A 15,993-nucleotide genomic window follows, 5' to 3' on the forward strand; every position below is an offset into this window, starting at 1 on the left:
TAAGCACGAGGACCTGAGTTCCAATCCCTAGAACCCATGGAACACATATCAAGCATGGGGTTGCTTGCCTGTAACTGCGGCCTCAGAAGAACAGGGGGAAGACAGAGGGAAGCAGGCCCCTGAAGCTCACTGGATAGTCAGCCTCACTGAAGAAATGCATTTAGCATTCAGAGGGAGACCGTATATCAACCTTGGACCTCCATATGCACACATACATGTTCACTCACACAACACACACACACACACACAGAGAGAAGTTATGTCCTAAACCACTTAAAGGAAAAAGGAATAACCAGACAGAATCATTATAGTATTCACATACTCTCAGGAGGCTTCTTATGTACTTGAGGGGACTGTGGGTTGGTTTAGTCCTTATCCTGGTCAAAGGACCTCTCCATTGTCCCCCAGGTTTTTTTTTCAAGTTTATGTCATTCACAAAGTCTTAGTTTTCAAACAACAACTTGAACAAATACTTTTTTTTTGGTTTTTCAAGACAGGGTTTCTCTATATCGTTTTGGAGGCTGTCCTGGAACTCGTTCTATAGACCAGGCTGGCCTCGAACTCACAGAGATCCACCTGCCTCTGCCTCCCAAGTGCTGGGATTAAAGGCATTTGCCACCAACACCTGGCTTGAACAAATACTTAACTGATATTTATCTAATCCCTTCTGCCTACTTTCTAGAAGTCAAGTTTTCAGGTAGAACTCTGTGCCCAGAGCATTAAAATGCAGCTAAAACAATGTGATCTGAAACAAATGGATGAATTTTTGCCAACTCCCTGGCAGTCTAACCTGTTACTCAAAGTGTAGTTCAGAGAGCAGCAACAACATCACTTAGTGCTTGTCAGAAGTGCAGACTCTGAGGTCCCCTCCAAGGCCAACCCCAGCAGAACCCACTTAAACGCGCCAAGGGAGAGCATGTCCTGAGATTCTTCTCTTGTGTGACTTCAAAGACAACCTTCATCCAGCAGCAGTCTTGATGGGGAAGTTGTCCCTAAAGCAATGGAGCAGTAGGTTGGGCTGTGTAGTAGCACAACCACCTGCTGCTTAACCTCATCTGCTCTGCAGTGATCTTCAGGCTTACACTACTTCAACACCTCTCCTCCTCTGATTTCTATACAAAGACACAGCTAGTACTAGGAGTATTTTAAATGTCAAAAATAGGTAAACAAGTGGGCTCCTATGCACCATTCCCAGGCTAGATGGAAGCATGGGATTTTTCCCAGTAGGACAGCGTCACAAGGGAGCTGTCCCCCAATGTCCTAAGTACACCATATCCTCTAATAAATGCAGACAGGTCACCTGAGAGCCCGTTTACATGAACCAACTCTGGGGTGACACACAGGGGAGCTAATCTCATCAATCATGATCTCTTCTGATCCCAAACTCATTAAAATGGGCAATTTCTCCCTCTGGGTACCACTTTGCAACTGTCCAATTGCAACTTGCGCTCTTCCCCTCTCTGCTGCTACCCATAATGCCTTGCTTACTCCAAATCCCCATGCAGCCTCACTGCTATTCTTTCTCTGGCGTCAGAGCCCTGAGATCTTCCTGACACTTAGTCACTTCCCCTTTACAAAGCCCCTTGTAAAACTTCAGACACTGTAAGTGTGCAGGATGTAAGCAGACAAGGAAGAAACAGTTCCTGAACCAAACTAGGAGTCTGAACAGTGAGACTTCTCCTGGTGTCAAGCTTAGCCAGAGGCCTAATGTGACAGAAGAAAAAAAAAAGGCTGCCCTATGCCCTAACCTGGAGACTACACAGCAGCTATGGTTCAGTCACCAAAAGTTACAAAGTGTAGGGAATGGTAAGCGTCAGCATAAGAAGCAATAATGGCAGGATTGAGGCCACAGGAAGCAATCCATGGGTAGTGCCTCACGTGTTACGGGTTGTCCTAGGCAAGTTCAGAAGAGATGCTAGATGCTCAGAAGAGAACAAGTGTGCTGGTTCCAGAGAGCAGTCACTGGATCCAGTAGCAAGTACGCACACAAAGTAGCCATTTGCTTTCTCGCTCAGTTCTTCAGGGTACCAAGTTTGTTTTGCATACTCAACAGCAACTACAGGGTGACCATCTAAAGACTCTGGGGTTTCTACTTCTTTCTGCATTCGCTTGCACATTTTCTCTGCAACATTGTTGAAAGGCTTGCTAAACTAGCTTTTTCTGAACTGTAGCATTCCTGTAACTGCTAGATTGTGTGAGGGAAAGAGAAGGAGGGTGTGCAAAAGAGTCTTTTAAAATATCCAAGCAGTGTCTGGCATAGCGGCTCACACCTGCAGTCCCAGCTCTTGAGAAGAAAGGATCGCTATGAATTCGAGACCAGCTGGGGATACAAATCAAGATGCCATCTCAGGAGAAGAAATAGAAAAGGAGTCATTGGCCAATAACATATTTAAGTCCTGTGAGAGCCAAGATGTTAACAAGGTATAGCCAGGTGGTCTCAGTTTGCTGCACTGTGTCATAAGCATAATTCAGAATCAATTATCTTTTAATAACTTGGTGCATTTGTCATGTTGCTCTGTTGCATGGCCAGATCTTGGATGTAATTTGTTATAATAAGGACAAAAACAACTGAAGGCTGAGAAAGCTATGAATGGGATATGAGACTACAGTTAAGAAAGGGTAAAAGGCAGAGGGCACGTAGAGATTAGAAAGGGTTTTTGTGCAGTAAAGTCAGATTGCTTTCCCTAGGATAAAAATGTTAAGATTTTTCAAAATGGGAAAAGAAAAGGTCTAGGCAAAACTGGGAAGCTTAAGAACATCCCGGAAGGTACAAGTGTATCGTTACAAGATGGATCTTAAGATGGCACGTGTACAATGATTAAAGTCTGCTAAAGTTTGGCTCATTTGTATAAATCAGAATCTGTTTGTAATAATAAAATTCTCATAAAATAAGTATTCTTGGTAACTTTTATAAGAACTGGTTAAAAGTAACATTTGAATTTTTATCAAAATACCAACTTACATTTTCTGCTGAGTTTGCCAGGATTTTTAAATACTTGAAAAACTGTGCCTTAGATGAATCAGAACAATTAAAAAATATGTTTAAAAATATGTACTTATTCTTTGGAGATTTCATTTCATTTTCATTTTTATGCATTTCATTCTCTTATTTTGTGTTATACTTTTTATTATTTAAATTTAAATATATTTTGATCATATTCTTCTACACCTACAAGTCCTGCCCACCCAACTTTGAGTTCTTTTTCAAAACACAAACAAAAAAAACCCAATACAACACAAACCCTCCAAGCCAAGAAAACAAAATAAAACCACACCTAAAAAGGAAAAGAAAAACCACACCAAACTGTAACCAAATAAAAACACACACAAAAAAACTGTGGATCCATTATATGTTAACTAACTATTTCTGAATATGAGGCCTGTCCTGGACTGCTTGATATCCATCGGAGAAAACTGATTTCTCTCTCCTAGCTGGTGTAAATTACAGTTATTAACCTTTACCCTAGTGACTAAGTTTCCTCCGTTCCTCCATCCCTCCCTCTCTCCCTGCCTTCCTTCCATTTTTAAATACAATATAATAAGACAAAAAAATCACATTGAAGTTGGACAAGACAAACCACAGCAGGAAATGAGCCCAAGAGAAGGCACAAGAATCAGAGACCCACTCATTCACACACTCAGAAGTCCCATAAAACCTCTAAACCAGAAGCCATAACATGCACACAGAGGACCTGGTGCGGACTTATGCAGGCCCTGAGCTTGCTGCTTCAGACTCTGCAGGGTCATATGAGCTCTGTTCAGCTGATTTAGACACCTTGTCTCCTTGGTGTCCTCAATCCCCTCTGGCTCTTACAGTCTTTCCACCCCCCTCTCCCAAAGTGCTCCCTGAGCTCCGAGGGGAGGGATTTGATGGAGGCATCCCTTTAGGGCTGAGTGTTCCAAGGTTTCTCACTCTCTGTGTAATGTCTGACTGGATCTCTGCATCCGTTCAAGTCTGCTGCCAGAGGAAGCTTCTCTGATGATGGCTGAATAAGGCACTGGTCTATGAGTATGGCAGAATGTCATTAGGAGTCATTTTATCACTACATTAAGTAATTATTTTTAGATCAGTATTATTATTTGGTTTTACCTTGGGTCCCTGGGCTATGTAGTCTCAGGTTCTTGGTCACCTAAGCAGTGTCCCATATGGGTTCCACCTCGTGAATTCGGCCTTAAGTCACATCAGTTATTGGTTGGTGACTCCCACAAGCTTTGTGGCACCGTTCCCTGAGCATATCTTACAGGCAGGACAGCACTGTAGACAAAGGGTTTGTGACTGGCTTGATGTTTACACTTTTTGAGAGTACACAGTCTACCTTCCTGTACCAAAGACACCGGTGTGTAGGGATGGAAGCTCTAAGTAGACACCAGCTTGGCATCTCCATCTTCAGTGAGATATGTAGATCTTTTCTTCAAGCAATGGGGCCCTGCTGTAAGTTTTTTGATTAGGGACGGGGTGCGGAGAGAAACCTATAATCTTGGCAACAAAGTGAGTTGCCTAGGGATTCCTGTGGGACACCTTTGGTCAATAACTCAGTTAGATGCAACTCATTCTGCTTCTGGAAGCTTAGTTTGGTGAGAAGAGATGGCCAGCTGGGGCTCTGTCTCCTCCATCATTTGGCAATTTAATTTAAATAACTTTCTACTGTATTAGATTTCCATACTACCCCCCAAATGCCCCTTAATTTTACCTATGTCTCCGTGTATTCCCTCCTACAACCTTCCCTCCCTCTCCCCACTTTATCTTCCCATCACAACCTCCGCATCCAGCTATAGCTGTATATTTTATTTCCCTCTAGACCCTTACTCTATACCTACCCTCTGGGGGTCTATGAATTGTAGCTTGGTTCTCATTGACTTCACAGCTAATGTCTACATATAAGCAAGTACATTTCATATTAGTCCTTCTGAGTCTGGGATACCACACTTGGTATAATTTTTTTCTAGTCCCACCCATTTCCCCACAAATTTTATGAGGTCTTATTTTTATCAGCTGAGTAATTCTCCATTATGTAAATGTACCACATCTTCTTTACCCATTCTTCTGTTGAGAAACATCTAAGTTCCCTCTACCTTTGGGTTATTATGAATGGAAGAGCCATGAACACAGTTGAGCAAGTGTCTCCATGGTATGACGAAGCATTCTTTGGGTATATGCCCAAGAGGGATACAGCTGGATCTTGAGGCAAATTGATAGCCATCTTCCTGAAGAACTGCCACGCCTATTTCTATAGTGGCTGTATGAGCTTATACTTCCTCCAGCAATGGATGCGTGTTCCTCTTACTCGTTGCCAGCAGGGGCTGTCATTTGCTTCATTGATCTTAGGCACTCTGATTTTTGTCACCAACCTACATTCTCCTGCTTCCTTTCCACCAACTCTACCGATACTCCCTCCTCTCTGTAAGTCCCTTTGTGACCCACTCAGTTTACCCAAAGATGTCCATGTGACCGTGGGTATGGAGCTCACCACTGACTACACATCTGAAGATAATGACTCCTCCTACCCAGAATCCATCAGTAGCCAGTAGTTCAGTGGCTTTCCACTATCCGTGACCGGCTGTGCAGGCCAAGTGCAGGCAACCACAGATTCTGTGAGTCCACAATTGCAGTGGCTGTGTTGTCATGGATATAAAGCATTTGGAGTCTTACATGTGTACATTCGTGTGTGCACATGCGTGCAATTAAAGGAGAGGAAAACACACGTGACATTTAAATTGATGTCAGTAGTCATTGCTTTCTACCTTGTTTTGAAAAGCAAAGGTCATGTGATTTTCAAAGGGAGCTGAGAACAAAGTAAGAGGGACCTAATAATCCCATCATCCAAAAAACTGTTAATACTATATATAATAAAATTTGTGAGTTTTTATGTCTATTATGTTATACACACATACACAGGCATGTGCACACACACATAGGCATGCATGCACATGTATGTTCTAATTTTACAGAACTGATTTCATACTCTTCTTACTGTTAACAGCCTGCTTCTCTCCCAGATATGGAATGGATCTCTTCTGCGTCGGTACAGAGAGAACCCCACTGCCTGCTTAATGGCTTCACAGTCTATAAATCCTGACAATGTTTCCTCTACTCATTCTGTTTCTATTTCAAATAGAATTGGCATATCTGGGAAAAAACACTGTCACATAATAGTTATGACAATGAAACATTCTTTTCATGTCTCTGATTTTAATGGGAGTTTTGCCACTAAGCGCACAGCTAGCTGTGGATTATAAATGTAAATTTTATGATACTGTCAGCATGTCCATTTGTGGGCATTTGCTGGAGAGTTTTTAATATCAGGAATGGGTGTTACTTTTTATTAAATGTCTTTGTAGAATCTATCAAGATGTTCATTTGCGCTGGTTCTTTTGTTCTTGCTGTTAACCAGTTAAATGAGGTTAGCCAATTCCCTAATGTTAATGAATTAAAGCAGTCCTAGAATAAGTCACAGCTTGCCATGGTAATTTTTCTGCTAACGTAATATTCAATTCTATTTGCTGTGATAATTGTAAATGCCCAAATCACAAATAAAATAACTGTGACACATATAATCATTTTATGTGCTCTTTGGATTTGTACTATAGTTAATGTTATTTTCAAATGATAATTGGAAATGCTTTGTTCTATATTCATTCTTGAAAAGCAAGGTAGACTTGTTGCCTGCAGGTTCAAATATTTGCAAGTGAAATAATCCTTAGACAAATTTTTCAATTTTCACCTCTATAATGTTTTTCTTGAGCTCTTTTTTTTTTTTTTTTGCCTTCTTTGGTCATTTGCGTCTTTTCCCATTTTGAAGTAAAGTAGTCATAAGGCCCCCAAGGCCCTCTAGGTATTTGGTAGAGTCAGCAGTTTTCTTCTACATAGCAACTTGATTTCATAGTGCTATTTATTCCCTGTGAATCGACTTAGCACAGTTGAAGCCATTTAATCCATGAGAGTTAACCCCAACACTTTGAACAAAGTGTCACCTCATGATGAGTTAGCGCAATGGAGAAAATCTGGTCACTTTATGACCTAAGAGCCAGAGACAGGAAGTGGCCACAGCCCCACTATCTCCTTCAGAGGAAGACCCCCAGTGTATACTAAACTAGTCCCTCTTTCTTCAGGATCCCATAATTCAGTAATGCCACACTGGGAACTAAGTCTTCATCATTTGAGTTATTGATGCACAGACCAAAAATCCAAAATACAGTGTTTTCTGTGACTCCCACAGAGCTGGAGGCTCTGGGCAGTAAATGACAGGGTTAGGACTTGGTCATTTGCAGTGAGGAGGAGCTAATAAAGCTACCACATAAATCTAGGGGCCTATTTACAAAGTCATTTACTGATGCCTCCTCAGAGCATGCCTAGCACAGACTTGCACTGGGGGAGCCCAACCTCCATGAAAATACAATCCATAAAATGAGTTCCAGACAAGTCCAGAGCCTTTACATTGATCTCATCTCTGGGTTCTCATGGTAAACCACAGAAAAACTAATTTAAATCGTACAACATAAGTAAACATTAATAAGTGGGATATGCAAAAGAAGAAATAGTAGGCTAGAAGACTGAGTCTTAGTACTCTATAAGGGAACCATGTGCTCAGTCCTGTCTCATTAAGTTATCGGGGTGGGTTTTAATTGCCGTACCTTCAATAGCAGTTGAAGACCTTACATGGTATGAAATGTGCATGCATCCTTCAGGACCAAGAAGGGGAGGGATCAGGGGCAGTCAGGGAGAGAGCTTAGTCAGTAAGTGATGTCACCAGGTGATCATAAGGACATGAGTTCATATCCCCAGCACATACAAAAGGTGGGCAGGTGTAGAGGGAAACTTAGGACACAGCCATTAGCCACGTGGCGCTCTAGAGACGCATACGGATGTGGTAATGAAAGGATGGAACCACGCCGCTAACCACACCCACTTTGGGCATGACTAGAGACTGGGTGTCACAACTACGCCACTAGCCAGGCCCACTTTTGGGAGTGGCTAGAGGCGTGTACAGAGGAAGGAATAAAAGACCAAGCAGCAGAGCCTCTAGCCTTCTTTTTGGCTTCCGGTTCGGTTGTGGGGGTGGGGGAGGGGGGACTACTTGACTCATCTGGGTTGCTCATTTTCTCTTGTGAGTAATTTCTACAATAAACAGTTGCCTATACCCTTAACAAGTGTGCCGTTTATTGTTGCAGCGTCAGGCAGGTGGGCATGTCAACACATATCTGCAAGCACAGGACTTGTAGGTCAGGGATGGGGGAGACTCCCCAGAGTTCACTGGCCAGCCAGACCAACCAATCAGTGATTTCTGGATTCAGTGAGATATTCTGCCTCAAAGTCATAAGGTACAAAACAAAATAGGAGACACCTGAGCCCAATCTCTGGCCTCCACACATATACACACCACATCACATGCATCAGGTACACACATACACCAGTCACATCCAGGTGCATCAAAGTACACACACACACCACATCCAGGTGCATCAAAGTACACACAAACACACACACACACAGACGCACACACATACAGACACACACACACCACATCCAGGTGCATCAAAGTACATACACACACACATGCAGCACATACGGACACACGCGTGCACACACACACAAAAAGTATTGCGAGGTACCAAAATATTCACAAAGGGAATTTCTCTAAGATAAGAGAGCTCAACCAAGCCTTCCATGTTCTTGGTGACAAGAACACGGTTATAAACCTATTGTCTCTACTCTGTGAATGGAGACTCTGACTTTGGTATCAACCAATTGGTATCAGCAAAAGGGCCCAAATCATGGCTGAATATACCCTGAATCCCATGACCCAAGAGAATCTAAAGTCTCTAGAGAACCGCCCACCCCACCCCATGTCTGGCCTGGTCTAGTGTGAAAACTCAGGCTAAGGGGACACTGAGTTTTTCTAGGGCTTCCTCTGACAGATTAGAGATTTGCATGTTTATCGTTCTGTCGTCTCATCAGGGAAAATTTTGTCAGCTGAGAGGCAAGCTACAGTTATTTTTTATTTTTTGCAGCTCTCATATTGCCAATGCTGCTAAATGCTGTCATTTCCTTTAATGATATTACTCTAAGAACAGCAATTCTAAAATGGCATTTCCCCTGACATGAACCATGGCCACTGTACAGCAAGGGGCAGAGACTCCTGACTGAGCATCTGAGGAAGACATCTAACATCATCAGCTCACTAAAAACATCCCACAAACATTCGGGTGATGATTCTGTTGACTGCCTCACTCATTAAACTCATAGGAGACCCACTTCAAATTCAACAGCTATTTTTACTTATTCTTAGCTTTGCATATGAAAAACATTTCCTTGAAAATGGAGCAAAGCTTCACCCATCAACTGATCTGCTGGAAATTAATTATGCTGAAAATATTTTTGATGCACCACGGTTTTCTGTGATCCTGACATGTAAATGTCTTCAGTAGCCATATTAAAAAAAAACTAGCTAGTGGGCTCAGCTTCATTTTTACAATATCTTCAAAGGGAGGGGGCGAAACACCTTTTCTTTAGGAAACAGTTAGTCTCAGAGGGCTAAGACTGCATTCTGATTGCCAAGTATAACGAGGAGGGTGTTGTTGGGGAAACTTTGAGAATGACTGATTTCAAAAGGCAGGGAGGAGAGAAGAGGGAAGAGGAGAGGAAAGAGGGGAAGGCTAAGTTGAGGAAGAAGGAAAATGAACTTCATCAAACAGTTTACGCTCCAAAAGAAGTTGAAATTGGAGTCTAACCAATACAAGAGTACACTCCAAATACTTAGTGGTAAACACCATTTGCCATGTTCCTATCTCCATGTTGCTGCTCTGAGGGCTGGGAGACATCATCCCTCCTCCCTGACTTTCTCATCTTCCCATAGAAATGACCTAATGGTAGGGAGACTCCTGGATTCTAAGTGCCAGAGGTCCTGTGCTAGCTAGTTCTGTGTCTCCTTGACACAAGCTATCATTGTCCGAAGGAGGTATAGAGCCTCAATTAAAACAAAACAATAACAACAAAAAAAGTGGCTGCAGAAAATGGAGCTGTAAGCAGGCAGGCCTATCGGGTGCTTTCTTAATTAGTGATTGTTAGGAGAGGGCCAAGTCCATTGTGGGTGGGGCCACCCTTGGGCTGTTGGTCCTGAGTTCTGTAGGAAAGCAAACTGAACCAGCCAAGAGGAGCCAATGAGGAAGCAGCTCCCCTCGCTGGCCTCTGCATCAGCTCCTGCCTGAGTTCCTGCCCTGACTGCCTTCAGTGATGGACCATGATGTGGAAGGGTGAGCCAAAACAAGCAAGCAAACAAACAGACAAACAGACAAACAGACAAACAAACAAGCTTTCCTTTCCAGGTTGCTTTTGGCCGTGGTGTTTTATCACAGCCACAGTAACCCTACCTGTGACCGCAATGTCCTTTGTCCCTGTGACACCTCCTGATTCTCATAACAGATCTACTGGCATAAATGGAACTCAAGCCAACTGGCTCAGCCCTTTGTCCCGAACCATTCAAAAGCTGGATGAGAAAAATGCAGCCCCTTAGTATGGGGTAACCAATGTGTGGATGCTTCCAAACCATAAACATACAAACTAAGTCTATACAGACTGAGCAGGTGGCATTTGTGTATTTAAGAAGATATGTGTGCATGTAAATTTGTGTGTGTCTGTCTGTGTGTTTGTAACAATGGTTAATGAAATGGAGGCATTAATTTGAGAGAGAGAGAGAGAGAGAGAGAGAGAGAGAGAGAGAGAGAGAGAAATGGGGTGGATTGGGGGAAGAAAGCAAAGGGGAAAAGGATTTAATTACATTTTAATTTCAGAAGATAAAATACACACATACACACATGCATACACACACACACACACAAACATACGCACACATATACAAATGGCATATGCAACCCCTTCCCATCAGAATGCATCTGATGCTTACAGTGAAACTCTAGTATCTTCCTGTTGGCCATGAGCAGTTGAGGGTATTTCATCACAAGGAACATCAGGAAACCACCACCACCCCGGGCTGAATGAAGGGCTGTTATTCTTTACCAATTACAACTTTATCTTCTTCTGCCCCACTCATTACATTTACCAAGATGGTTGATTGTAGAACTGTAAAATCAATAGACAACCCTCACTTCCTTAAACATGTGCAAGACTCCTCAACCCTTCTCAACCTATAGACCTTCCTAAAACTGCCCTGACTTCCCCCAGTGGTCCATTTGTCAGTGTGTCCCGTGTTCTAAAGCCTATGATGATTCTCACCTAGGACTACTCCAGAGCTCAGTGCTCTCATCTCTGAGGTGGGAAAGAGCAAACTCGAGGGTGGGCATGAGAGATAAATGAGATGTGCTTAGCAGCAGTGGGTTCCTGTCAGCATCCCTGATACCGCTGGACTACACTGCTTATTATTATGTCACCGTGGAGCTAGGCTTTGCTTTGCCAAGACATCTTTTTTTAAAGATTTTATTATATTTCTAATTATGATTATGTGGGGGTGGGTTCACGCATGTGAGCACAGGTGCCCACAGAGGCCAGAGATGTGTGTCTCCCTGGGGGCAGAGTTAGAGGCAGTTGTGAAAGGCTTGATGAAGTCCTCTGGAAGAACATCAAGAACTGTTTTACTTTTATTTTATGTGCATCGGTGTTCTGCCTGCATGTTTATCTTGGCAAAAGATGTGTGCCTGGTGCCCATGGAGGCCAGAACTAGAGTTACAGATGGCTATGGGCTGCCTTTTGGGTGCTGGGAATTGAACCTGAGTCCTCAGGAAGAGCAGCCGGTGCTCTTAACCACTGAGCCATGCCTCCCTCCACCCACCCTCACCAAGACCTCTCTGGGAGTGAGTTTCACAAGGTTTTGCAAAAACTCTTTTCTCTATATCGAGTGAGCTTTTCCTGGGGAGAAGCAAACCAGCACTTATCCCACAGAGGCACCAATGACCAAGTCAAGGACAAATCTATCCAAGTCCAACTTGTCGAAAGAATGAATTTACTGGGCTTGCTTAGAGTGAGGGGTGGCTTACAGAAGTATAGGCAGCCCCCAAACACCCTTGCCACCAGAACGTTCCACCCTGTAGCTACATAAATGGAGTCCCCCTGGCTCTTTGGTAATTTTTACACATGCTACATAATCCATCACCTCCAAATCACAAGAAGGCAGGCAGCTTGGGCAGGATCATCTCCAGGTGGCATAGGACACTGGAGGGAGTGGATGGGATCCTTCTTCCTACAAAGGGGATGCCAACAGGCCTGTGCTGATGGTCACCCTGGGGTAGACACGGCTGGTTTAGAAGAAGACAGCAAGGCTGTTGTGATGAAGGACCATGTTCTAAGACACTGTACCACGAAGACTTCTCAGCTGAAAGTGTCCAGAATTCCTAAGGAATTGAAAGCGTCAATCATGGTTGAAAGTGATCCGTACACTAACACTAACAACTGTCTTGTCTTTTAGCTCGATTTTATATACTTTGCTTCAAACAAGATGGTTCTTGCCTTGAAGGAACTCATTACTCATTGCATGTGGAAGCTGTAACCCCCACAGTTGCTGGCACAGAGTAAATGATCAATAAAATACATAGGCATGGATAGATTGACGCAAAAGGCCAGTAGGGACAAAAATGCACCCCTGGGAGTGTACAAAGCCCTGAAGGCCATTAGGAAGAGGCAAGCCAGGTCTCTGCTGTTTTTTTTTTCCTTGTGTGGCTCCTGTCTTTGCATCTTCCAAGCTAACAAAGTTGGTGTTTAAGGGTTTACCACCCTCTGCTTATGAAATTGCTTTCAAAGAGAATTTCACATTTTAAGAAATTTTTTAAAAGTACTTCTTCACTTCTCTGCCATCAGACATCTTTTCTCGCCTCCAAACAACAAGTTTTGTGGGCAATGAGGAAGCTCCTTTCTAGTAACTCATTTTTAGTACACAACTTTTAGAGATAGCGTTAAGTCAGATGTGAACATTTAGTTTGTTATAAACAGAGAGCAACCCTTCAATATCTTGAGATTGCTATATGTTTTCAGCAATTCCTGGATTGTAGGGTTCAACATTTCCTTTTCCCACTACCAAGTTCTCAATTTTCTTTGGAAATAACTCAACTTTGATGACTAAATAAGCAATTGCTTTCCTTAAAACTAAAGATCAAGGGACCCTATCCACCCTAGCTGACTCAGAATCACCCTTAGGATTGACCAAATGAAGTATATCACAGCTGGGCAAAGGTGTTAACCTTGCAACTGCCATGACCCAATTCTTACAGTGAGATGTGACCGACACACACCCTCACACACATACAAAGAGAGAAACAGAGACAGCAAGAACACATTGTCTACTGCAGGCTCAGCTCTTAAATGATCACACACCTATTTGTGCGTTTTCCTTACTCAGACTCGGAGTTGAGACTGGGATAGGGGCATCCATGCCAGGGCACGTCCCAGAGTTGTACAAACACATTCAGCTTCCATCAACACACATGAGACTATCAATGTAGGACTGTAAGTGACAAAAGCCAGATGCAGTCATGTATAGCATGCTCTCAGGCATGCGAGCTCGTAACACAAATGTGTGTCATTGTTGACACCATTTGTAGATAGATAGGCACACTGTTCACCTCCTATGGTGAGAAGTGTGGGGACTGTTTACCGAGTGAGGCAGAAACTGTTGTCAATTCTTTATATATTCTTGGACATCTTCCTGCTTCTTAGAATAAAGCATAGATTTTCTCTCTTTGGGGGGGGGTGTTGCTTGTTGAGACCAGGGTCGCACTATGTATCTTGGCTGGCTTGGAACTCTATGTAGACCAGGCTAGCCTCTGACTCATGAAGATCCACCTGCCCATTTCCTGAGTGCAGATGCATGTACCACCTGTGGCATGCACTAGCCTTAAATTGTAGATTTTTCTGAATAGGGGATGAAAACTAAAGATTAGAAAAAATGCTAAGATTTTTTTGTGACTCTGGAGGTTGCATCTGCTACGCCCCTAAAAAATTTGGAAGAATCCATAGAAAAGCATGGCATGATATGGGTTTGAAACAAGAGCATCAGGAATAAGAAAATGGTAGACTAGGCAGAGAATATTACAGTGCATCTCAGAAGGAAAATTAACGCATTGTTATGCTCACACCCTTCATTACTCCCTGGTTCTGCTCTCCCTGCCTTTGAGAGAGGCTCCAGCTCGATAAGTTGTTGACAAATGAAAGCAATGCAAAATGATTTTTTTTCTATTCACAAGCAATTCAATTTTTCCTATGGATTGATACCTCCCTCCCTGCCCTCTTTCCTGGTCTATGAATGGCCTGATCTGATTTTTGGATTTTTTTAAAACTGAGCTTGACAACTTATCAATTCTCCCACCATCGGGGCATTAAATAAAACCCTAACATATGTTCATCTCCTCATTTAATCATCAGAATTTTCCGTTTTAAAGTTAGTTTTATATCTCAGTGGTAAAACACCGGCCTGGTGTACATGAAGCCCTGAGTTCCAGACCCAGCCCTACATAAACTAGGCTTAGTGTTACCTACATGGTACCAGCAGCCAGGGGGCAGAAGAGATAGGTAGGAAGTTCAAAGGTTCAAAGTCATCCTCAACTACATACTGAGTTCAAGGTCAGCCTGGGATACATGAGACCCTGATTTTAAAAAAAAAATACTCCATGGTGATAAATAGAGCACATGTGTGCATACATGTGTGTGTGCATGTGTATGTGCATGTGTGTGTATATATGTGCATGAGGCCGTGTGCTCAGTTCCCAGCACCCATTGCAGTACACAAGTGCTGTGACTGACTGCAGTCCTAGAATGTCCTCCTATTTGTTTCCCACCATAAAATGAAGTTCAGGGGCATTATTCTGCACAGCAATACTTTAAAATATCGGCCTTTAACTCCTTAAAGCATTCTGTTTCTAACTAATGCTAGGAAATTAATTTTGGAGAAATTCCTTTTCAGGGAATTGTTTCAGATTCAAAGATAATCTTCAGGGAGCACTGTGAAGTCAGAACCAGAGAACTCCCTTCCAACTTGTCCACTCACCCAGGCCCCCACAGTCAAAAACAGCAAAGAAGGCTTTGCAGGACTGGAGACATGACTCAGAGGGTACAGTGCTTCCTGTGTGCAAATCAGAGTCCACATCCCCAGAACACATAAAACTGAGCACAGTGCTGTGTCTCTGTCACTCCAGTGCTCCTACAGTGAGTGATGAGGAGAATCCCTGGACTCTCAAGCCAGCTGGCCTTTTATGTGCAGCAAGCAATAAAGGTCCCTGTCTCAAACAAAGTAGATGGTAAGGACACCACCGAGGGTCATCCACTGACCTCCACATGTGTACCTAAATTCACACACACATGCACACATATACACATGCACCCACATGTACACACACATGCACACATACATGCACACACATGCATACACATGTACTCATACATGCACACACATACACACACATGCTCACACACATGCACGCACACATACATGCACGCACACACATGGAGTGTGTGTGATGATTTTAAAATAAGGCACCTGCAATCACTTTAGAATACTGAGATCCTCTGAGACTCAATGCCTACTCCAGAGTGTAGAATAACCCTCATGTGCATGCTGATGGTAAGGCAGGACCTTAGCAACATTCAGTAGCTTATCTATCAGTGATGACTAAATAGGGCTCATAATACGAGATGAAGCCCAAGTCATTCTAACACACTGAAAGACAAATGTCTGCATTTCAGTTACTCTCAAGAGTCAAGACTCCTCACCGGTCTCCAGTGAGCCTGCATTTGAGGAATAATGCCAAGCTCCATTTACCATTGTGATCACCCTCATCCGTCTACACGAAAGGAAATAAACAAAGTATGGATCACGAACGCCATGTATAATTGGAAAACACTATTGCTTCAGCCGCCTGGTTCCACAGCTCCCTGCCCAGCCCTGCCCTCTGCCCACCTCATTTCTCTCCAGCTTTGATGCATTTAGAAAGAGAATCCCCACTGTTGGAGATGTTCTAATGGCCCATGGAAATACACAATTTAAAACATTTATG

This window comes from Mesocricetus auratus, unplaced genomic scaffold, assembly GCF_017639785.1.
Source record: "Mesocricetus auratus isolate SY011 unplaced genomic scaffold, BCM_Maur_2.0 Super-Scaffold_4256, whole genome shotgun sequence".
NCBI lineage: Eukaryota > Metazoa > Chordata > Mammalia > Rodentia > Cricetidae > Mesocricetus > Mesocricetus auratus.